This window comes from Semicossyphus pulcher, unplaced genomic scaffold (genome assembly GCF_022749685.1).
Source record: "Semicossyphus pulcher isolate SPU_LCO1_2020_fin unplaced genomic scaffold, fSemPul1.0.p SCAF_17, whole genome shotgun sequence".
NCBI classification, from domain to species: domain Eukaryota; kingdom Metazoa; phylum Chordata; class Actinopteri; order Labriformes; family Labridae; genus Semicossyphus; species Semicossyphus pulcher.
In genome coordinates, this window is record NW_027211681.1 from 8,957,122 (window position 1) to 8,982,312 (window position 25,191).

Genomic DNA, 25,191 nt, shown 5'->3' on the forward strand with positions numbered 1-25,191 from the left:
AAAAATTTCCTCCTGCGGCTATACTCTGATTTTTAAAAATTGCTTCTTCCACTGGCATTGTCAAAATGAACGATTAAACCGGAATGCAAAGCTTGTGCGCAAAAGGTTGAGCTGAGGGTCAAGGTTAACAGCTTTTGTGCAACTTTTTCTGAAAGCTAAAAACACAAAAAGATACAAGATCTGACTGAGAAACGCACGCCGACAGTGGTTTTCTTCTGCAGACTGCAGCAGGGATTATTCAGAGGGGAATTTCTGTTTAATGCCCACAGGAGTGAGACAGAGAGAGCGAAGCAGGGTGACATGAAATGTTAATGGTCTGCCCAGAGCGGCAGAACCTCATAAAAGACTTGATTTAGAAACTATGGTGGCTTTCAGGAACAATGAACATTGTCATATCACACATAAAGCTTGGAACACACACACAAAGACACACACAGGGACACATCCACATATAGCATGCTTTGATTAAAACCTCGAGCTACGCTGCTCAGTTGCTATTGAGAATAAACATTTATAAGTGTGTAATTCATGTGCTAAAGAGAATCACTCCTGGAAACACAGGAAACACACACACACAGCTAAATAGACACACATACATGTATTGATCATTCCATAATCATAAACACCTTTTTTTCCCAACCTCCTTACTAGGGGTGGGAATCGCAGGGTAACTCACGATACGATACACGACACGTGGCCCACGATACCAATAATATCACGATACAGCGATTCTGCGATAATTGATAAATTGCAATCATATAATAATACATCACGATATCTGATTAATTTCTTCTTTGGCCAATTTATTTCCCTTCACGTCACCCTCATTCATGCCATAGGCGCCAACGTGAGGAGTCAAAAAGCATATTGCACGAGTCAGGACGACGATATTTATCGCTGTATCGATATTTTGTCCCACCCCTCCATATGTCAATCACATGATTTACTCCAATAAGATATTGAAGATATTTATCAGCTGGGTGTTAAATGATACGTGTCGGAGTTACTCCGGAGAAGCTATCACCCTTACTTAAAGGGATACCACATACAACAGTGTGTGTGCACAAACACTGAAGCAACTGTCTAATAGCAGTGCTGAATGTTGGGAGTGATCTTGATGTGATCGTTTGTTTATTCATGATGCCGAGGCAGGGTGATCACAACGCTGGCATTTGAGAGGACAGATGAGCACAAACACACGGCCTACTGTACACGGACACACACTGATACACAGCTCAGCGTCATGGTTTAGCCTACCAAACACACACACACACACAAGCATGGTTTCAATCTAAAGCTACTTCTGATCACAACATATCACTATAGACCTCTTAAAATCTCCTTAGACTGTTCCAAGGTGTGCAATGATGAAGCTTTTTTTAAATATTTTTTTCTGGCCTTTTACGCCTTTAATAATAAAGAGGACAGTGTTGGAAACGGGGGGGTGACACGTGGCAAAGGGCAGAGGGTAGAAGTTGAGCCCACAGCTGCCGCATTGAGCCTCTGTATATGGGACGCGCAAATTTAACTGTTGAGCTAAACCAGCATCTCAATGGCTTTGTGATGATGTAATAATATGATGTTACTGATTTCATATAGTTACAAGGTTCATGGCAAATTATCATCAGCAACAGCATGAGTTGTTTTTGTTTAACACAAGTTAATCAATACTTTTGACTGCCATAAAATTGAGCCTACAGCTCTTTCAGACTGCTTTTCTTTTTTCTTTAACATTTTTTATATATACTGTATTTATAAATTTATATTTTTTTAACCTTTGCCTTTATTGATAGGACAGTGAAGATATTACAGGAAATGTGGGGAAGAATGACAGCAGGGATGACATGCACCAAGGGGCGGAGGACGCAGTGAGGACTCTGCCTCTGTACACGGGGCGCCTGCTCTACGGACTGAACTAAACTAGCACCCCTTTTTTTATTGTTTAATACACACACAAAACCAGACAATAAACCTTTGACCTATTGATATCATTTATTCCTGCTGTTCTTTTCTGTCGTGAATGTGTATTTTAAACTGCATGCTATGTTCAGTAAGTCAAACTATAACTTACTTCATATTTTTAGAGTGTGTGACTAATTGCGCGTGGCTAATTTGTAGCGTGTTAAAAATAAGGAAGTGACCGGTTACTCAACACAACACCTGCCACCTGTCCTGCTAAATATAGAGCTCATGGTGTCTACAGTGAGCGTGTGTGTGTGTTTATTTGTGTGTGTGTGAAAGAGCAAAGGAGGTCTACAGAGGTTGTGAAAGGGATGTCTGGGTGAGTAAGTTTATTAGCTGAGGTTGGAGGTTTATGTGCATAAGTGCACCTATGAGAGCCTGAAAGAAATGAAAATGTGTGTGTATGTGTGTTACAGAGAGACAGGGGTAGGGAGAGAAAGTGTGTGTGTGTGCGTGTGTGTGTGTGCGTGTGTTTTTTGTATACTCGTTAGGTCGGTATCCAGCCATCGCAATCAGCGGTAATCCTGACTCAGCATCAATAATGACCCCATTAGTCACAAACCCCTACTGGTGCACACACACACGTATACACTTAAATGCGCACACACACACACACACATAGAGACTGCCAGATGGACACTTCCTCTCATTAGCGTGTATGTGCTTGTACATGAGATGTTTTAAAAAAAGAAATGAGAGCTACACAGAAACGACATGTATGAGTGCTTCACTTCTCCTTCCATTAATGAAAGCTGTTTGGACGGACCAGTCATCTTCACACCACTCTTAGTGCAGGTGTGAAGCAACAGCGATTAAAAAAATGTGTCATTTGTGTAATTTCAAAACTGTCATCACAGCTGCATTTGAATTTTTCGAATTTTTCTACCAGTTCATGATGAAAAGATCCCTCTCTTTAAAACTCCTTTCTGTCAACCCAAAATACGTACTTAGTGTTTTCCGTGATCGTTCCCTGAACGACATGTAACTCCACACATTTGCCTTCCTTTAGTACGTGCTGATCGATATATATATATATATGCAAGCAGTCCTCGTCGCTAAATCTCCACCCGCCCCTCCGTCGGAGCCCACCAGCTCGAGTCAAGTGGACGTATCAGATCGGTGATGTATTTTATGTATCGCTATCTAACACAAAAGTAATAGATGTCAGATAAACCTTAAGTGAAATTAAAACTAACTTGCAAAATAAGGATGCGTGGATACATCTTGTACCACACCATGTTTCACTGTAGCACCATCCTCAAAGCTGGCTGCATTGTTCCTAATATATGTGACCTATGAAACAATGCCTGTCTGAATCAGCTTATTGTATTTGAAAGTATGTTTTTGTATTAGTTTATAGAATTTGTTTATTAAATATATGTAGTGTAATTTTTTTTAAATTATACTGAAAGCTGTACAATTTAAAGTAATAATCTTGAATATTTTCATTTAAATAAATGTCTGCCACTATCTATCATCGAATGAGTTAACACAATGGTTATTGAGTCTATGGCCCACTGATGAAAGCCTTTGCATTTGCAGTATATAGTATTATTATGGACTAGGTGCAACTTTCGCAGAAAAAATCACCAGCAGTGTTTGGTCTGCCAGAGAGGGCAGGCGGAGCTAAGCTGATGCATTTCCAGTGTCTGCAAGTGTTGCGAGTAAACAGTAATCTACTATGGTTGAACAAACAAAGAAAAGATCGATGACTACAGATACAACTTCAACAATAAGTGAAAATCCGAAGAAAAAGAAACAAATTAGACGCTCAGATGAAGGCAAACAGTTTAAAAAGGAAAGCGACCGTCAGAAAGGAAAATCAAGAGTTACAACCATGACAAAGTAAGCCGTCCGTAGACGTCTGGTTAAACTGGGAAGTGTCCTCCCACAATTACCATATAGCGCCATTAGGTGGCGCCCAAGAGAACGAAACTGAAATCTTGTAGATTGTCAGTTTAATTACTCAGTTTAATTAGTATATCTAAAGGCCAAACTGGGGACGAGAGCTGAAAATTAGCATAAGCTAAAAACTCTGTGCAACAATCAGTTTCATGCTTTGTATTTAAACTTCTGTATGTTAAACTCTATCAAATAAAATCAATTTATATGTAGTTTTTTGAGAGCGTCATTGGTACACTGCAGTTTAAAAGTAGAATTCTCAGTTTCTACTGTTGACTGCTGTTATTGCTCCAGAAATATCTTGTAGCATATGAAAAACAGCAGAAGGACATGCTAACAAGGTTAAACACTGGATTTTCACTGAAGTGAAGAGAACACATAATTGGCTCTTATTCAAATTACATGTTAAAAGTAAGAAAAAAAATCATGGGTATAAATGTGTGTTTTTCAAATGTATAACACTGCATTATGCAAAAAAATCCAGCTCTAATTATATGCACCAATTTGACCTTTGGTTTGATTGTGTCTCTCATAGAAAGATGTATGCATAACATGAAGTTTTCAATTGACTTTCAGACAGTCAGAAAGACTTACAAAAAATGTGTAGTATAGTAGTGTATAGTTTACCTGCAAGGACACAGTGAATGCTATTCAGCTATAAAGCAATGTGCATGTCATTGCACTTGGACAGTGGTGTCTTTTACAGGCTCAAACTTTTTTTTAAACTCAAAGTTTAAAAGTTGATTAACTTAAAAATAATAACAAATAATTATTCTTTAAAAATAATATAAATATGCAAAACACAATAAAAGCTTAAGACTGCCTTTGAATAGAAATAAGGGTCTCAATCCCCCTGTCCATGCATGACCACAGTTCCATGTCATGATGACAACAGAGCTACACACAAACACACACACACACACACACACACACACACACAGTTTCAGCCTGGAGTTGAGAGTAACTGCTAGAGGTGTGGACACACTGTAGAGGACAGATTGTTTTCATCCCTCTTCCAAAGGACACTGATATGTCTATGTGTGTGTGTGCGTGTGTGTGTGTGTGTGTGTGTGTGTGTGTGTGTGTGTGTGTGAGTATGTAAATGAGTATCGTTTACAAATGTATGTATGTTAATGCAGTCTCTGGTTTATGATACTGTGCGTGTGAAAGGGAGAAAGAGCAGGAAGATAAATCCCAAACTGGCTGTAGTGCATAAACAAGGAAGCATAAATATCGAGACTAGCACACATGCACACACACACACACACACACACACACACACACACACACATGCAAAGACAGATTCATGTGAAAGATAGGTCCAGAGAAAAGATGCATTGCCGACAGTATAAAGGTCAAAGGTCATATGTCAAAGGTTAAGGCCCAGTCAGCAAGAGTGGACCACTCAGGAGACCTCACCTCTGCCGGACCCCGCCTGCCTGCGTGTGTGTCTGCTTTTAGTGTGTGTGTGTGTAGATAGATCTAAAGAGACACACATATGCACGTTTTACAACGACACCATATTTTCTGTCATGTAAGGATTTGTGTGTCCGTCACGAAGCTCACGATAAAAGGCACGTAACCTTCTCTTTATGCATTGTGGTGTGTGTTTTACGTGGGTGTGTGTGCGTGTGTGTGTGTGACCCTGTGCCCTACATCCTGACAGGAAGAGCCGGCAGGCTGAGAGAGGAGCACTGGACCCCGAGGTGTCAATCACAGATTGAGATTGACAGACGAGTTAGCTAGCGCTGCTCTCACACTCACCCACACACACTCTCTCTCAGGACGGCACTCTGTCACTCTCTCAGGCTGTCTGTCTTTCACTCCCTCTTCCTGTCTCTGTCTCCTCTCTGTTTCCTCTTTCTGCTCTGTCGCTTCCCCCCCTTTTTTTTGTCTGTCTCGCAGCCTGTGTCTGTACATTCACATGCTGTTTGCAGTTTGTCAACCCCCCGTTCTGAACCCCCCCTTGCGCTCTGATTCTCTCTTTCACTATCTCTGTCTGTCTCTCAGCTCGTCTCTCTTCTTTTTCTCTGGCAGATGGGAGCCTCCAACCATTTCTGGTTCTGCTCTCCCTCCCTGTGCTTCTCCCTCTTTGCTTTTCTAGTTTTCTCCACAGCTCGTCATGCGGTCATTCATGCATGCACACACGTTTACAAAGTTTGTGCTTCGAAACTCTTTGAGTTTGTGAGTGTTCTTCTTATGAGAACAAATTTGAGATTGTGCGCTTACTTTTGAAATATATGTATGCTAAGCCACTGCTGTACAGTTAGCAGTTAAATTAAACATGAGATACACAAACATTTAACACTCGCCAAATGAGGAACTCAGTTGTCTCCTCTTTAAAGTGTGCTGGCTCCAGCCTCCCCTGACTGGCCTGGGTCATATTTAGGTATTAAAAGTCAAATATATCAAATATTTTACCGCAAATTTATGGTCAGCCAAAACACATTATTTATTAACTTGTTTTAAGATGAGTTTGGAGGTCAAATATTTAACAGACAGAAAACAGTCACTTTTTTATTGCACTAAAAATGAGCAAGAACTGTTTAAAATAGCCAAAATAAATATAGTATAATTAATATTGGCATCAGGAATAGTTGCATTTTCTACATAAGGATTTGACCGCACAAAGTGCTGTGTCTGGGTGTGGTTGACGGTGAAAGCTAGCATGGACCAGAGCTAACTGTTGAGCCTCCCTGAGGTGTTGTGGGCATAGGGAGGTGCCCACTTGATGTGCTGCCTCTCACTGCCCACCAAGTTTGAGTTGTGGGGGCCATTAGGAGCCATGTGGTAGGGTAGGTTGAAACGTTACTGTCTTGCGTGAAGGGAGCCTGGGTCTGTTGAAGTTTTCTGCTTGGGATGCGGTGACCACGAAGGGCCATATGGTTAAGGTTCATTATTGGGATGGGGACACAAGGGGAGGGGGTTCTTCACTGAGCACTTATCCTTATCTATCTTGTGTTAAATTCAAATACAAAATAAAAAATGGATTTAATTTGCCTTTAAAGTAACTTATCTAACATGGAAGAATTGTGCTTACAATGACTGGCTGGAGTGGATATCACACATGACACAAATCACAGAGCTTGAAAACAGAACAGCAGATTACTCCATCTTATTTTGTAGAAACTCCATCCTCATAGCTCTTAAATGTAAGATTTAATTTCCTAAATCCACAGCAATTGTTATTTACCATTCTCAATTTCCGTGAAGGAAAATAGTGTAAACAGTAAGCAGGAACATTCTGAACATGGGCCATGTTTTGATGGCAGGATGTGTCCAGATTGTTCCGACATTGCTGCCAGCATCTCTGTCACTGACAGGCTAACATAATGTGAACCTGACCACTCATCATGGAGCGTATATGCCTGACAATAAATGCATGTTTGTGTGATCACAGGGCTGCATTTTGATACCAAACGTCACTTTGTAAAAGATGATTATTACCACAAGAGCAGACGCATAGTAAATCCTCTGTACGTTACTTATACTTTGATGATTCTGTTCTGTTGTTTAAGCAGTGTTTTGTAGTCCTGTGACTCGGTAGCCTCTTGTTGTGCTATGCAACAGCATGCTAATGCTAGCATTTATCTGAGAAGCATCTAAACTGAGGAGCAAATTACTGCTGATGTGATAAGAGTTGTAAAATCCTTCCTCAGAGGGGTATAAACTGCTGTGCTGAGTCTAATTGTGTGATAAGGCTTCAATCTGGACTTCCTGGTTTGATATCTCAGCTCCTCACCGGTACCTGTAGCCACACGCCCACATCAGCGCAGCCCCTTGTGGTGCTTTGATGCACGGCTATTTTTGGCTTCTACAGGATGAGGAGCAGTGGTGCTTAATGCGCAACTTCTTGATAACACTGCTAATCTAGACTTAGGCACTTCAATGTGTATATGAAACAACAACTGAAAGCTTTATTAAAGAATGTTTAATTGAACTTGGTCTTAAGATATAGCCTTATAGATAATTACACGGCTGGGTAAATACTTGGTTCTAATTATGGCATTCTACTATTTTTCGATAACAGATCGTTGCTATGAAGAACAGACCGTTGCTAGGGATTCCACTCTCATCACACAATACTGACAGTGACGAGACAGAAAACCTCAATAAGGTGCTGCGCTGATTCCTGCTTTCCCGTTCACCTTGTGTTACTTTACTATCAGTGGATATGTTTCCATTTAATGTGAGTAAAAACAGCTAGGTTAGCTTGTTTTAATGTGAGTTATAACAGATCGGTTAGCTTGTTTTAATATGAGTTATAACAGATCGGTTAGCTTATTTTAATATGAGTTATAACAGATCGGTTAGCTTGTTTTAATGTGAGTTATAACAGATCGGTTAGCTTGTTTTAATGTGAGTTATAACAGATCGGTTAGCTTGTTTTAATATGAGTTATAACAGATCGGTTAGCTCATTTTAATGTGAGTTATAACAGATCGGTTAGCTTGTTTTAATGCGAGTTATAACAGATCGGTTAGCTTGTTTTAATGTGAGTTATAACAGATCGGTTAGCTTGTTTTAATGTGAGTTATAACAGATCGGTTAGTTCATTTTAATGTGAGTTATAACAGCTCAGTTAGCTTGATTTAATGTGAGTTATAAAAGCTCAGTTAGCTTGTTTTAATGTGAGTTATCACAGAGAAACCCCTTAGGGTGAGACAAGACGTCTCACTCACCCTGAAGGGGTTCCATTCCGCAGTAACAACCTGCTCACTATACATTATCCCCAAGTTAAAGTTGTTGTTGAAATCTCCCTATTTAACTTGGTTGACCATTTAATCATCCAGTATTGTGGATAAATATATATATTGTAGCCATTTTCCCCACTGTTGACACGTTAGTTAGCTTGTAATGACACACATTTGGACTTCTATTCTTGCAGTGACCATCACTAATGATTAAAATAGCGCATTATTATGTCTTCATTTTAAAAATATCCAAAAGATTGCATACTTTATTAGTAATCTACACCTACAATCACTTATAAAACATTCATGTGTGCCAAAGTGTAAATGAATCAATAGGTAAATTACAATAATGGTAACTTTAGTCTATCTTACATCAGTGTAAATTGATTAATGGACCACCTCCTCATAGATAAATGCAGCCTGTCACTGATGGTGAGTAATAATGTTGGAATAACAGAAAGAACAGCAGTAAATGGATGGTCCTCACAAGCATAGTAGGAGTAATGCGTCCATCTGTGAATATATGTCTTAGCAGGGAGGGAGTCCGTCTGGCCTTTGAAGATGTATGTGTGTGTGTGTGTGTGTGTGTTTCCTCTTGGGGGCCATTAAAGTGTGTGAATGGTCTATTAGAGGGTTAAACACACTCACAGTGACCCTTCAGCTGCAACTTTAACCCCTCACAAGGCCTGCAGCGCTCAGACACCGAGAGAGTTGGTTTTAATCCAGATCAGCAAATCTTTGCATTTACCCAGGAACACAAATTGGTTCCAGGTGAGTTTGATGCTCCTGAAACTGACAGCATGAATTCATTTGCTTGTCTGTAAGTGTTTGAGTGTGTGTTTCTGAGTGTGTAGAGGTAAGAGAGGAAGGAGGCTCAGTTATGTCAAACTATATTCAGAGACTGTTTTAAAAAACATAGTGGAGCCTCTTTCTATTCTACAATCTGTTCACATTTTTCTTCTTCTGTGTTCTCCCCGCATAAGCCCCTCTTTCTCGTCCCTTTCTTCGCCCTCATCCTCTGATTCCCTTCCCTCTCCCTTCCTCATCTCCCTGTGTACCGCTCTATCTTCCATCTGCTACTCCCCCCCTCTCTATCTCTCTCCCTTTCCCTTCATCGCTTTTTTTTTTTTTTTTTTTTTTGCTTTCGTCTCGACACCTGACAGAGACAGGATCCAGCAGTAAATCTCCTAAAGCACAGTCATCCACCATCGTTCACACCACAAAGCTGGAGAGAGAGAGGAAAAGAGAGGGAGAAAGAGGAGAACACAGGGAGACGGGAGAGAGGGAGTGTTGCCGCGCTGAGGAGGAGAACAAAAGATAACAAAAAGACAAACAGACACAAAATGGCCCGAGACGCAGGCGCTGGTGAGGGGTGAAAACAGACACTGATGGAGGTGCTAAAAGAGTGATGGAAGGGAGGGAGGGAGATAAAGACATGAGCTCTCACATAACTCACACACACTATGCACATACACACACATATAATGGTTGTTGGCAGGATGAGCAACATGATGAAGATCCCCCCTGGGCAAGAAGACATCCTTCCTGCCCCAGCAGACCGGGACATGTTGGGCTAAGCTCCTCGGGCAGAGAGCCTCAACTTATGGAGGACCACCAATGAGCACTCGCTCTGATCTACGTGTGTGCGCGTGCATATATGTGTCAGTGTGTACAGATAGGTGTGAGCCAATTCGGTGCTATTCTTCTCATTTGTTTGTTTGCAGCTTACGTCTACACTAAGACACACAATTGCGTCCTTGTGCATGAGTCTACATCGGAATTTATTCGTGTATGGGAGTACGTAGGATTGTGTTTCCGTGTGTGTGAGTGTGCGACAGCGGGCCGGGCAGAATGTCCATAGCCGGTGCTTTATGGCTGCTGAGGTCTGATTACATTGGTGCGACTGGAGGGCTGAGCAGACTGGTGCTTCTATCTGTCTTGTGTGTGGCTGACTGCACAGACACACACACACACACACACACACACACACACACACACACACACGGCGAGTGGAGATGGCTCAGCCAGAGACACTTGGCCTGCCTCCCGGAGATCTCACAGGGATACAGCCACATAATGGATTCACACAGGAAAATGCACCCAGCTCATACTTGATTTGCACGTTCCACGTCTGTCATTGAATCTTGATTGTTATTTAAAAGAGTTGAACCCTGCTGAGTCGGGAGCTGTAAATCCATTCATTATCGCAGTTAAAATACTTGTTTTGAATGCTTTTTTAGCTCGTGAAATAATGAATGTGTCTCGCCGATCGCCGAAAAACAAGTTAGGATCAAGAATAAAAAATGCTTGAGTGTAATAATAATGCATCATCCTGCACTTACCTGACTTTGTTATCTGACTGTCAGCACTGCCAGAAGCTGATAACTCCTGATTTATGCTGCTGATCCCAAAGAACATGACCTGAATGTATTTACTGCTCGATTAAATGTCACAAGTCAGTGTAAGGGCGTATGCAATATATACTGAACAAGAAAAAAGGCCATATAGGCAAAACAAAAATATTTTGTGTGGTTTTTTTTGCTGTTTTATTACTCTGAAGGACTATCATGGCTTTATCAATCTGGATATTTGTAGATAAACAAAAGCACTAATTAAATTAATTATTTTTATTGGTTACAGGTTTTTTAAGATAATTTTTGGGGCCATTTTGCCTTTATTAGATAGGACAGCTTAAGAGAGATAGGAAACATGGAGAGAAGGGAGTGGGGGGAAGGACATGCAGCAAAGGGCCGAGGGTGGGAGTCTAACCTGCCGCCGCTGCGTCAAGGACTGTAGCCTCTGTATATCAGGTGACTGCTCTACCAATTGAGCTAAACCAGCGCCCCATGTAAACGCATACTTTTAATTTGACCATACATTTTCTCCTTTAATAAAGCACAGGTTTTGAAAAATACTAAAAAAAGTGTCCATCAAACTTTCCCACGATCCAAGATCCGACAGTCCATAAGCCAATACGCGAGTTTAACTTTGGAAAAGCTGAAAGTTTCAGACTTATATTCCGAGACTTTGGGTTGTCTAACTTTGGATACTCTACTTTCAAAATACCTTCCAATGTCTCTAAAAAGAGAAAGCTGTTATCTGTTTTTTTAAGATTTTTGGGGGGCCTTTTTAGGCCTTTATTTATAGAGAAGACAGTGGATAGTGTCAGAAACAGGGGAAGAGAGAGTGAGGATCACAGGCGGCAAGGGGCTGAGGGTGGGAGTCGAAGCTGGGGTCGCCGCATAGAGGACTGTAGCCTCTGTACATGGGACGATGATTTAACGGCTGAGCTAAACTGACGCCAAACCCCCTCCAGTGAAAATCCAGTGTTTAACCTTGTAAACATCTCCATGTGGTGTTTTTTATGTGCTACAAGACATATCAGGGACAACATAAGCAGTCATCTCCATGGCTGGGCCTGTCTGCTTTTAAACTGCAGTATACCAACGACAGGCTGAACAACACGTTTTCAGATTGGCAGGTTTGTGATGTCACAAACATAAGGAGCCAATCCTGTTAATTCCTGGGGTGATGCTATACATATCATTATGTGTAACCTATGGCAACCACTTCTGCGAGACGCGAGCCAGCTGTCGTCGTCATCGTTATTTTTGCAAACTCACTACTGACTACTAACGTTATAACATTACTACTGCTAATTACTAAATTTCAAGCTAGCAACGTTTCAACAAGTTGCCGCTAAACGATGGGAGAGACGTGATTTGTTTGTGGCTGTAATTTTATGAAAGGAGAAGCATAGGACATAGTGGGCAGGGACTATGCAGATTGGGTAATTTTTAATGAGGGAGAAGGAGGAGAGACCTTAGGAGGACAATTTATTATTTCAAGAAGAGCATTTTATATGTCTTAAAACTGGAGCTGGTCTTTAAAATGTGCAAATCCATAAATCAACCATTGATATAGTTATTATACAATGATATTTACATGTTTTCTCTACGTCTTCTTTTGGTTCTTGGTGCTTTCATCACGACTTTCCTCCACCACAGCTCCGTCAGTTTGTTACAACCTGTAGTTCTGTTTCAAGGTCAACGAGAGCCTCCGCTGAAAGGAACTACTTTTCCAAATTTGAGTCAACAAAGTGGTTTTTTTTCCCCATTCAGTGCAATCTGAATGTTGACTTTACTTTTTAGTTAAACACTTTCATTCTAGCACTCCAGTCACTGAGGTTTTGCTGCGCTGCATCAAATTGAAATTCAAATTGGAAGTGTAAAAGATTGCAGCGCTTTTAAGAAAATTCTCCCAAACTGCCCGACTCTAATTATGCTTTGGATCACCCGTGTTAGGCCGGTTAGTTGGACACTTTTTGTGTTTGAAATATTGATGTAAAATTTGAGTCGTCTTAAATTGTTTTTGAGGCAAAATCATTTTAATTCACTGCAAATCGCTGCTGCTGTTAAACCATTTGCACAGTCATCCTGAACATCGCTGGAGGCACTTGCCCCGAGATCGCAGATGAAAATGAGCTTGAAGCTGCATCTTTTGCAATAAATGTGCTCCCCGTTGTCCTATTTTATTTCAGAATAAAAGTGAAGCGTGTCAAAATGTCTATAAGGTAAAGAAATAGCTTTTATACAACATAAACTCTGAAATCAACATCATCTGTCTGTCTGGTTCCCTTTCTGCTTTATTCTAATTAAGTGAATTCTTAGCTCCACAGACTGTCTGATCTTTATATAGCATGAGGCGGTATTTTAAATTGTTCTAGCTTAATGATAGCATGGTAGCTTTATATAATACACAGAGGAATAAGGCAGAGGTAGCATGCTTTATCTTGTGACTGGAAGTGTGCACCAGTAGGAAACCCAGCGAGAGAAAGAGAGAGAGAGAAGTGACAGAGAGGAGGGGGGAGGATGAGGAGGGGGGTACAGCGAGATCTAGAGAACAGGAGGCTAGATGTTGTTACATTTATTGAGAAGTAGCTAAGCCCTTTGTGTTTGGGGAATTTGAAGAAGAGAGAGGAGGAGAAGGGACGGAGAAAGAAAGACAGGGGGCCGGGGAAGACGGGGTTTGCGTGAGAGAGAGCGACGCTGTGAGAGATGAGAAATGAGAGGGAAAAGGAGGAAAATAAATAGACATGAAACACAGAACGATTGAGAGAGAGAGAGGGGGGAGGAAGGGGAGCTGGAGAGATGGACAGTGATGTATAGGTGTGCAGGACAGTGAGTACAGCGCGGGCTAACTCCCGAGTGTGTCCCATGTATGGAATTAGAGGGGACAATGTGGCGTAAAGCGATGGGGGAGTCTCAAATGTTGTTTCTGCTCACTTCCACGATACTGGGGGAAAAAATCTCCTTCAGCCGGTTTATAGTGTGTTTAAGAGTGAGTGAGAAAAAAGAGAGCGAAGATGGGAGCAAAAGGAGAGGAATAAGAGTCAGATAATGAGGCTGGAAACATGTGTGTGCGTGCATGTATGCATGCGAGTGTGTGTGGACTGTATCTGATTCTTATGTGAATCCTAAATGTGGATGAAAAACCAAGGCTTTATGTTTTAATCAGCCCCATCTGAGCGCTGTACGGGGACTGTGAGAAGCTTTCAAGTGGAGTTTGTCTTTCTATCTCTCACACACACACACACACACACAGAAATACACACATATACAAAGCATCCCCTCATGCCTTCTGTTCTAAATTTACACCTAACATGAGAACAGGAGGATGGGGGAGGAGGCAAGGAGGAGCGAGGCAAGGTAAGGGAGTGAAGACGGAGAGTAGAGGACACAAGTAGGGAGACAGTGGGTGGAAGGAAGAGTGGAGAGAAAGCACCGGAAAGAAGCACAGGAGAGGTAAAAGAAGTGTGGAGAGGCAACCTAAAAGAGGAACAGAGGAGAGGGGAGAGGAGCCAAATTTGATTTAGACAGTGGGCAAGAGAGATGAGGGAGGAGGAGGGGGGGTGCAGGGAGAGTTAGATAGACAGGAGGAGAGGGAGGGAGGGAGAAGGACAGCGGTATATTAGTCAAGGTGTCCAGTCTGTGTATTGCCTGCTGTGCAATACCACCCCTCTGATTTACTCTGCCGAGTGACTGATGAGGAGGAGGACGAGAAGGAGGGATGCAGAGATGAAGGGATGAGAGAGGAGGGAGGTCTCGCAACGAGCGTTTAGGCCAAATTAACGGCACCTCATAAATTAGACTAACAGCCAAAGCGGAGGGGGCCGGAGGGGAGGGGCCCCGCGGATGTGTGTGCGTACGTGTGTTTCTGTGTACACAAGTAAGTATGTGTTGCGCATGTATGTGAGTGATGACATGTCAAGAGGGAACAATTTGAAGCAATGCAAACAGATTACTCTCTGATAAAGTAGCGATATCCAGCCGCTCACTCACACAAACACAATCTTGCCTTGATTACTGCTCGTGCTGAAGCGTTCTCTGCAGCATGATGCGCTCATAAACTGAAACAGCAGGCACAGTGTAAACGGAGTGGAGGCTGAGTATAAGTTGCCCACCTTTTCCCTCATCAAGTATCCGCTCTTTCCCATCCTCGCATTGTGGGAGATTTGGACATATGTGAATGTGTTTAAAAAAAAGTTACATTCTGATTAAACTCACATCGGAGAAGAAATGCTGCACAATTACATTTCTGATTAGCATAGCCTGTTTACATGGACTGCTAACTATTCATTGTGGATGTTCAATCTGAATGTATCTGAAAGCATTTCACACAGAAATGACGTCATTGATTCTTCCTCCTAATCCGCTCCTTGCAGCTAAAGCATGAGTAATGCTTTTTAAAGGGTTTGTTTATGCAAGCAAGAGCATGTGGTTACTGTGAGAGAGAGCCAGTGTCTTGGTTTAATGTTGAAAATGTAAATCCTGACTTAAAGATGACATACAGTGGAATATGTAGATTTTTTTTTTTTTTCTAGATTTAACCAAAAAATGCTTCTACTTCTTCTAACCTTAACCAAGCGGCCTACTAGTCTCAAAAGTTCAGGGCACAAATCCTACCCTGAGGTGACAAAGTCCTGCCCGATCATCCAGCTTCTCTAAGTCACATAGCAGTCAAAGGATGCCACATTTCATCATTTGGAAAACTTTGTCCCTAAATCAAATCCAGGCAGAAATTTAATTTTTTAAATCTGACAATGTAAATAGAAATATCAACACATGTTTTGAGTTGTAACCAGTAGAATCCCATTTGTATGCCCCTAAGAAACATCACCCTGTTCCTTCTTCTCCTTAACACACAGCACAGCCTGCACAGCAGAAATATTTAGTATAGCTGACTTCCTTTTTAGACTGTTTGCCTACATCTGAGGGTCGAATTTGTTTCTTTTTCCTTGGATTTTCACTTGTTGTATCTGTAGTCATCCATCTTTTCTTTGTTTGTTCAGCCATAGTAGATTACTGTTTACTCGCAACATTTGCAGAGACCGGAAAAGCAGCCGCTTAGCTCCGCCTACCCTCTCTAGCAGACCAACCACTGCTGGGTGATGGAAAACGCGTTGACGACGCACTAACTGGGCGCCGCTTGTGATTTTTTCCATGAAAGTGGCACCAGACACCCAGTCCGTAATAATGCAAATGCAAAGGCTTTCTTCAGTGGGCCATAGGCTCAATCACCATTGTGTTACTGAATTCGGTGAGAGATAGTAACTTAAAGCTCCTGTGAGGAACTTTTTGTTTGTGTTGATTTTGGCGCCCCCTGTGGACAAAGCCGTACCTCTTATCACTTTGCCGATTTTGTCCTGTACATGCTTTAGTCTCATCCTGCTTTCTGTCAAGTCACTTTAAGTCTTTAAGTTTAAGTAATTTCTTGCCCTGGAATATATAAACAAAGGCAGCGTGCAGTTAATCACTTCATCTGACACCTACCCCCCACCAGCATTTTAAGGCATTCAAAATAGCTATATAGAAAATAATCAATCTTCTTGCTGATGGTCTGGTTTGCTTTTGTAGGTCTTAGAGAGTAATCAGAATAAATTACAGTGTTTCCTCACCAGCGAAAATTTCCTCACAGGAGCTTTAACATACATTGATTACAGGTAAATTACCATTTCACGTTAGCTAACACCAACAGCGCGCTGCTAGTACTGTACTACTGTAAAGTTAGTCAAAACTAGATAAATGTTAGCAGTGTTTTCCCATCAGGGAACATTTTTTTCAGTTTGAAGATGAGATAAGTAAAACAGTTTCATGCTCATAATAATTATCTCTCCGACACTATTTGGCTGAGTAGTAGTCAGGAGGGGCTGCGAGCCGAGCAGCTGCTGTTAGCTAAGACTGCTTAGGTTAGCATACATGTCGCATAGATGTAAAGCTGTAAAAAATAATTACAGCATGTGATTTTTTACCAACTGGTAACAGAGTGGTACTTGCTGTTATTCAATACTCTAGACTAGGAATGGGATTTGCTATCAGGAAGGAAAAATGGTATTGGAACATCTCTTCTATTTATTTAACAGTAAGTTAACTCAGCACTTCCATCTTCTCTCTTCATGTATGTTTTCTGTTAACGCTCACAAATCACATCGCATAAATCCTCCGTGCACGCGTTATTTATGTTACTCCCGTCTCATTCTAAAGAAATGTTAACTCTGTCAGAGGCGGCAGGCACTCGCCGATCGCTGTGTGATTACAGCAGTGCTTGACTGAGTGAGATACTAATACAAACACACACACTTACACACGCGCACAAACACACAGTAAGCCACCCACACACCAATCTTGGCAGCGTGGAGTTGATGCTCAGAGTGATTAAAGTGGCGTGCTTCTGAGTGTGTCACCTGGGTGCTGCTGTATCTTAAATCAGGACAGTGGGGCTCAGATTGGGTATTGACTGGCCCGCAGAAGTCTCCATCCATCACGCTGAGAAACGATAGCACAGAGGCCGCCCTGATCTACGCATACACGCTGGCTGGCTGGCTGAGGTGACGTAACGGCAGGGTTATGGCACAGACTGTTATTTATACTGCACTGTAAGCAGGCAGAGAGGCGCGTTTCACCGGCAGATGTGGGCCGACAGGCGACGCGTCTTCAGTCAAGATACAGATAAACACACATTCAGAAGCTAACACAAAGGCAGGTGCTCCTGTGACAAACACAGGCTGACAGACACATATGCTCAGACGTGCAGCACTTATCATAAGAGATAAGACTTCCTTTCCTGTCTCGGCGATACACACACGCGCACAAAGAGACGGAGACAAGCGCACAGACGTACGGCTCTGTTTTGAGGGCCTGAGCAGCATCTTTTGACTGTGTGCCTAATGATAATAAATGAGCCATCATGGGTGGGTTGGGAGGCACTAAGTCATCCCCTTCATCGACAGGAGGAAGACTGGGAGCCCCAAGGTCACCCCACTGTCAGCATCACTCTCCCTAACGACTCCTCCAGCTCTCTCAAATGTATGTGCACACACAGTCACACTCCCGCACTGCTGGGTCACACTACACACAAGTGACCACCTGGAAAGACCTGCCTCAGGTCACTCCACTGTTTTTATCTTTTATCAATTTGAAATTATTTCACATCTTCAAATGCAACGGCACTTATGATGGGAACTCTTTCACCAAAGAACTTTATATTGAGGCTGGATGATCCCTCTAATTCAGGGCTGGCCGACTTCTTTAGCATGAGACCCTTTAAAGATAAGTCTACTTGCAAACCCGGTATCACAGGCTTCCCATGCGCACAGATCATCCCAAGAATAAATCAGATTGTTTCTTTTGAGGAGAATTTTGGAAGTCAAAAAGTATTTCACAGTAAAAAGCAAAGATTCAGAGAGTCACAAAGAGTAAACTTAAGTTAGTTCAAGGTTGTTGTTTTTTTATCGTTGGTATTATCTTGCAAATCCCTCAGACTTACTACCTTCCCAACTTGTAAATACTTTCAAAGGTCCTCACAAGATTTGCTTGTAAGTGGGATTTTAATGACTCAAACCTGTTAACATTTAAACTCTGCAAAAGAAATAATTTCACCAGTGCAAAGAATGTTTTGTTTTTGCTTGTTTGTTGAGTTGTGATTTCTCTGACTATCTTCAAATGCTTCATATCCCTGGAATCTGTACAAGTGAAACCTTGTAATTCAATAAACCAGAGAATTTATTTTGTCATAAATAAAAAAATACCAAACTCAAACATTCCCAAACAAACACCAGGAAAAGAGTGAAACGTAAATTACAAGAGGAACAGCATTTTTGATTTTTAGTTTAATCTAAAATACAGGTCCTACATTGTTACGTTGCTTATTGTGCTGACATCTTCTTAGACTATCTTTAAATGCTACATATCCCTAAAACCAGGATGTAAGTACCGTAATGATGTCATCAATGAATATAACATGCTGACAGAAGAGACAGGAGTCTTATCCCCCTTTCCCATCGGAATTAGCGCGTTGATGTGGGTGTTTCAGACCCAGGAGGACCCGCGTATAGATGCCGATTGTCTCTTTTCTCATTGCCAGGGGAGTATCCTGCTTTCAGTTTCTTTTCTGCTGCGTCACATGTCACAAACTCGCCGGAGACAGGGTTAGTCAACAGTGAAGAAGTTGCAGTGGTTAGGTCTTTATTGTATCTATTACTCATTCAGTCGGTTTATCAAACTCGGCGGCGACAAATTTGGAACAATGTTCGAACGCTGCTCAGACGGAGACGGGCGGAATTTGTAGCTGAGATGACAAGGAGTCGCAGAAGTTACCGATGGAGCATCGCGCCGGAAAGGTGGCAGAGATTAGCATGTCGACATGGGTTTAGTGTTCCCATCAATGCCGATCGGAGCCGAGGCGATAACTACCCGGGTCTACTGCAGAGTCATTTGACCCGGGTGTGAATGCCGATTGTAGCCTTTCCAACTAAGCATAAAAAAGCAGGGTGTTAGCGGTTTTCGACCAGTGGGAAAACGCTTTTAGCTTTCAGCTGCAGGAAGAATGACGGCTAAAGCTATTATAATTTGCTTATTTCAGATTGATTAAAAAAGGACAAACAATGGACCCACCATGGCCATCCAGAGGAGGTTTGTTTTCATAGGGTTAAGAGAGAAAACTGGGAGCACAGGTCTAGCTCAGTTATGGAGGCAAAGTCCTCACTGCACCAGCCGCCGGTTTGACTCCTTGACTCCTGGCCCTTTGGTACATGTCATCCCAACTCTGTACTATCAATAAAAAGGCAGAACATATATATAAAAAATAAGCTGCAAACTGCACATCCCAGTCCTCCTGTGGCGCCCCTACACTTGTGCCCTCGCCCTGCACAGTGCACAGGATATCACCTGCCAGCCTTTCCCTTTAGCCAGACAGATCAGATCAGATCAGCTGAGAAGGACAAGCATTGCATAACTGAAACCTGTCTCTATAAACCCCCCCTGACCCCACTGATTTCCGGCCCGCTCCCTAATGAGCTGCCATGCACTGTCATCTCTCAGAGGCACAGATCACAATTCCAACTCGGAGAGGGGAGCAACATAAATTCCTCCAGCCAAGACACACAAAGTAAAGCCGTCTCAACCAAGTGAATGTAATTAATGCTGTACTAAAAATGTAAGTTTGTGGGAGAGGCATCAGAAGACGCGCTGGAGAGAAATGAGCAGGAAGGTAGGGCTTTCAACTGTGGGAATTCTTTTTGCACGCACACTTATAGATACACATGCACATATACATGCATGGGCACACACACACACACACACACACACACATACACAGGTTGCAAGTTTAGACTGGAGCTGTAGAAAGCTAATTTGCACCACATTGAAATGCATCTCAATTAAAGAGAAACACATCGAGGTGCCAGGGGAGGAGAGAAGAGAGAGATGTGAGAGAACGGGCGGGAGGAACGGGGTGTGAAACAGACAGTGTGTGAGAGTATGAGAGTAATAGAAAGAGGGGAGGGGAGGAGGGGGGTGAGCTCAACTGTATTTGGCAGTGGAAGAAGGGAGGGAGAGAGAACGAGAGAGAGAGTGTTTTCATCTCCCTCTCTTGGAAAAACATCTCATTTTGGGATGAATCAGATTTAGAAAGGGTGTTAGGAGGTTGAGCTGCAGCTAAAAATCCTAACTAACTTCAACCTCGTTATCACCAACTCTTTGGTTCTGTGCCAGCACACCAGGGCTGTCCCTGCTAAAACTGTGTCTGCATGTACGTGCGTTTGTACTCAGATATTTTTAAGCTCAAGGCCGTGTACTGTATGACAGAATGGCGGATACGTCCGGGACACAATAAGGTTTTTATTAACTGTGTAGGCATGTGTGACCGCCGGCCTGCATCAATGTGTTTCTGGGTATTTTTAAAAAAAATGTGGCGAACGCTTTGTTCATCAAGTTAAAAATGAGATAACGTGCGTAAGTACATTTGAGTGCATATGTGCCTGTTATGTGTGATTTAGTGAGTGTGCGTCCGAGAGAACAAACAACAACCGGAGGAAAGGGAAAGAACGCACACAAACACACACACACACGCAATCTGTCACAAGGAAAAAATCAGGATTGGCTTTGTACGCCGCTACCATTTTGCACGGACTGTCATGTTCTTAAGACTGTGATGAAGCTGCCAGCCCACCATCTTAACACCAAATACAAGAAGATCCATTCTTTCATGCTGTCAAACGACACTCAACTTGTCTGCTTCTCGCAAGAAAAAAAAACAACAAACTTTAACCCAGTGTTTGCCTCCGCTCGCACAGCTCTGAGAATGAAGAGCATTCTGGGAAATCAAGTCTTTTTTGATCTTATTCTAGTGTCAGATTTAGCGCCTGACTCGTGCTGTAACACCATTCTCACAATGATGTAATCCTACTTTATTAGCAGCATCAGTGATAATCAGATGATCAGCATTATAACAATCATTAAGACAAGCCAGAACACTGTCATCATCATCATCTTGATGGCCATCAGCGTCACCGTGTCAGCGCATCAACAGCTCATTTTCACCTGACACCGGCCCAGGGTAAATGACCGGTTTATTATACATGATTGCCTGGCCATGTCTACAATGAGGTTAAAAATCTCTGCTGTAACATTTCAGACTGAAACTCATCTGAAGAAAGAGCTGGAATCAAATTGAGGAGCGATGACATGGGGCACTCTTTTCCTTAGAAATACATTTCCTTTGATTTGTTATTACTTTGACCAAAAACGTAGACAGAAACATGAAATGAGTTCTTATTATTATATACCCACAGCTGTCTGACAGCAGTGCATCATTGCTTCCTGCACAAACTGAGTGTGGATAAAGTTCAGTGGAGCCTTAGTTGCTGTCTATAAGATTCCTCTAATGCTACCAGGGGTGAGTGCAGAATACTTAGACTGGGGGGTGGCCCTACTGGGGCAACGACTTCTGCAGGGTTGGCATGAAGTATAGGTAATCCAAATAGCCTTACGTCTCTCTCTTTACTAATGATATCTACTTTAACTACTTACATTAAAGTATAAGACAGCTGTTACATTCATGTGTATATTTTTTTAATTTGTAAAAATAACACAACAGAGGTGCATCCTACAAATTTTTGAAGGACTCGAAAGGAAGATTTGTCTCCTCTAGTACAAAGTACCAACCAAATAAATTGTGCTACACTGACATGCCACAAAAGTTACCAATCTCTTGAACCAAAGCCTGATAAGTTGGGCCTTGCCTCTAAGCAGGCAGATAGCCAACTAAGTTTAGGATAATTAGGTGGCATTAAGAGGGGCCAATCAGATTTCAGCGGGGGGACCCATGCCACCCCACGCCACCACCTGGAAATGCCCCTGCATATTACCCTAAATATGAGCAGCTGACTTTATTTGCGTTTTTGTCAGTGGTCTTGTTTGGTCAATCCTCTTAGTCTCCTCTTGTTTCTCGTATAGCTAAGCTAAAATAAGCAGTGGCCCTCTTTTATATAAACCCCATGTTGGTGACAAGCATGTCAAATCCAGAAGAACCCACTGTGTATCAGTGAAGGCCCTGACAGCTAAATATATAAATATATAGGCTAAAGAAAAACTGCTTACATGGGTTTTTCCTCTTCCTCCAGTACTTTGAGTTAGCATAATCTCTCTCTCTCTCTCTCTGTCCCTGTCTCCGTCCCTCTTTTCTTTTTGCTCACTTATTCTTTCCTTGCATACACATGACTGAGCAAAGCCTGCACACACACACACGCACACTTTTCACTCTCACACGCACGCACGCACGCACTCCTGGCTTCACAATGACAGCCCCATACTGTACACGGACAATAAAACACATCAGCAAACTACTCCAACAACCTCCACAGGCACTTTGTCATGTCCTCTGTGTCTTTACGGCTCCTCAATCTGCCCTCATGACACCGCTTATGAGCCTTTAAGCGGCCCTCGCTCGTGCCTGTGCTGACAGATCGAGTTGTCATTACATTAAGTAGGGACTCTCTATTAGTGCAAATGGTGGCACATAACCAGATAATCGGCTGTGGACAGCAAGTTTGGCTATGTGGGAGGTGAGATGCTAGCGGATGGTGTGTGGGAGAGTAATGTTTTATGTTGGAGGAAGTGTGAGATCTCCATTATAGACAAGCTTAATTGATAAACAGGACAATAAAAACAAGCAAATGGCCCCATAGATTTCTGCCTACAGCCCAGCCAGCAGCACTGTAGGATGTCACTATATATATAATGGGGAGTAATGGCTCTGACAATAATAGCATATTAAATAGAGGCTTTAGAACAATATCACACAATGTCATCATTGTAGGAAATAAAAGACTAATAAAATCCCTCTCATAAAAATAGAAGAAAAGCAGCGCTTCCCTGAGGGATCCCTTAAAATGTTTCTTTCTCCTCACACTCCTCTCACCTAATCTCTCCCCCCTTCTCCCTATTCCTCACCCCGGCCGGCAGTGTTTTACTCTCTTCCTCACCCTGCGTGAGAGGAATACTGACTGGTAATAGTCACAAATGGACACGTTTAATTCACATGCATAATAAGCGAGAAGTTCGCTGCCACGGGGTGAAAGAAAAATTTGAACGAGAGGAGCGAACGAGCCGCGCTGCTAACACCACGCACGCGCTCCTTTTCAGCTTCCAGCGTGAGAAAACAATCATGAAATGCTGCTTTCAATGTTTGAAGAAGACAAAAGTGCCCGGGTTATTTACACAAACCCGTTTCAAATCAGCACAAAGCGCACTTTCAAATGTTTTTGTTTTTACCGGAAGACGCAAAAGGATGAAAATCAAGCAACAATTTCGCTAAAAGTGTGCTCACCAGAATATCCGGATCAGAGCTCGTTGTACGGAGAATCCCGAGGAGTTTCCTCTGTCTTTCTTCACCCCAAGTTGAAGCCAGACGCGCTCCCACAGTCCCGACACAACTGCAAAGAGAAAAAGGTAAGAAGAAGACCACATTGAGAGAAAAGCACGCCAGCCTATAGAAGACTCTCTCATCCCGGGCGGCAATCGAGGTCAACCTCCCCCCTCTCCTCTCTCTCCCCACCCACCCAAAAAGTACATCAATAATTACACACGTTTAGCTCACTAATCCGGGTCTGTACCTCTTAAACGAGACGGGATGACCACCGGAGAGGGAAAGAGACGGAAAGGGAAAAAGGACCGGGCAAGGCAGCGGCTGTCAGATTTGACTTGAAACTGATGCTGACGATGCGCACCGAGATAAGCTCCGGAGGAGAGAGAGAGGGAGGGAGAGAGAGAGAGGAAGAGAGAGAGAGAGAGATCAGAGGTGCAGCAGACAGATTCAGAGAATTGAATTAAACAAACCACTACTTAAAAGTTTTTTTCCAAGTAGGTCAAAGATACGAAACACAAACCACCTATGAACTGCAGAAAACATAACACGTGAACTCATCAAAAGTCTTGATAAATAATTCCCAATTCTGCAGAAGCACTCAAATGCATCACATGTGCATGTTTTGGGTTATGATACTGTGATAGTGCTACCGTCGACCACGGGCTAGAGGTCAAGATGAAAGATCTTTTAATGATCTTACAACCTGTTTAGTAAACATTGTAGGCTACTTATTTACGTCACTAATAAAAAACAATTTGAATTGAAAGAACTCAGAGAGCGAGGAAGACTTCAAACCGCATCCTGGCTTCATTATCTGCAAAGCACTCCTCAAAGATGCTTTCAAGAGCTGACCTGGGACTTTCTGGCTCACATCCAGTCTTACCTCAGGTGGCGGAGGAATCCCCAGAGACTTGCAGCACTCAGAGTGTTTATCATTCACACATTAATTTGGTGAAAATCCCCAATCCCAGCTCCTGCTCTATTTCTATAAATGTACTGCGGCAGATTTTGTTCTCATTTAACAGAGGAGAATACAGAAAAGCAATGTTCCATTAGCGTAAAATGAGTGTTTGAATGAATACCTTCATACAGACGGTGCAGGGTTTCATTTTACAGCAGCGTTTTAAAGCAGAGCTGAACCACCTTGCCTTAATCAAAAAGCCCCTTCTACATAATGTTTTATGGAATACACCTTAACATGAAAAGGAAAAGTGCACAAGTGCAGTTTCACACAACATATGCCATAAGGAAGGAGCGGTTATATTCCGGCCATCATGAATCTCTTCAAACAGATATCAGATGTGAAGGCAGACTTGCAAGTTGAGGGACAAAATGTTGGTGATGAAAGCGTTTTGATCTCAGATTGTTTGTCCTGTTTGTTGTCCGAGTAGTACCGCCCAATCAGGTTTAAGAGGGCTTTGGATGCATG

General features: G+C 42.4%; 1 protein-coding gene across 1 annotated transcript in view; it reads right to left on the reverse strand.

Annotated features, from left to right (window-relative positions):
• Positions 1-24,092, reverse strand: part of ptprdb (protein tyrosine phosphatase receptor type Db) — a 162,521-nt gene extending 138,429 nt beyond the window's left edge. Inside the window, exons 1-2 of the mRNA XM_069665336.1 lie at positions 24,010-24,092; positions 23,724-23,829 (exon numbers count right to left, since the gene is read on the reverse strand). The gene's annotated coding sequence lies outside the window, so the exon portion shown is untranslated. The remainder of the gene's footprint in view (positions 1-23,723; positions 23,830-24,009) is intronic.
• Positions 24,093-25,191: the final 1,099 nt, after the last annotated feature.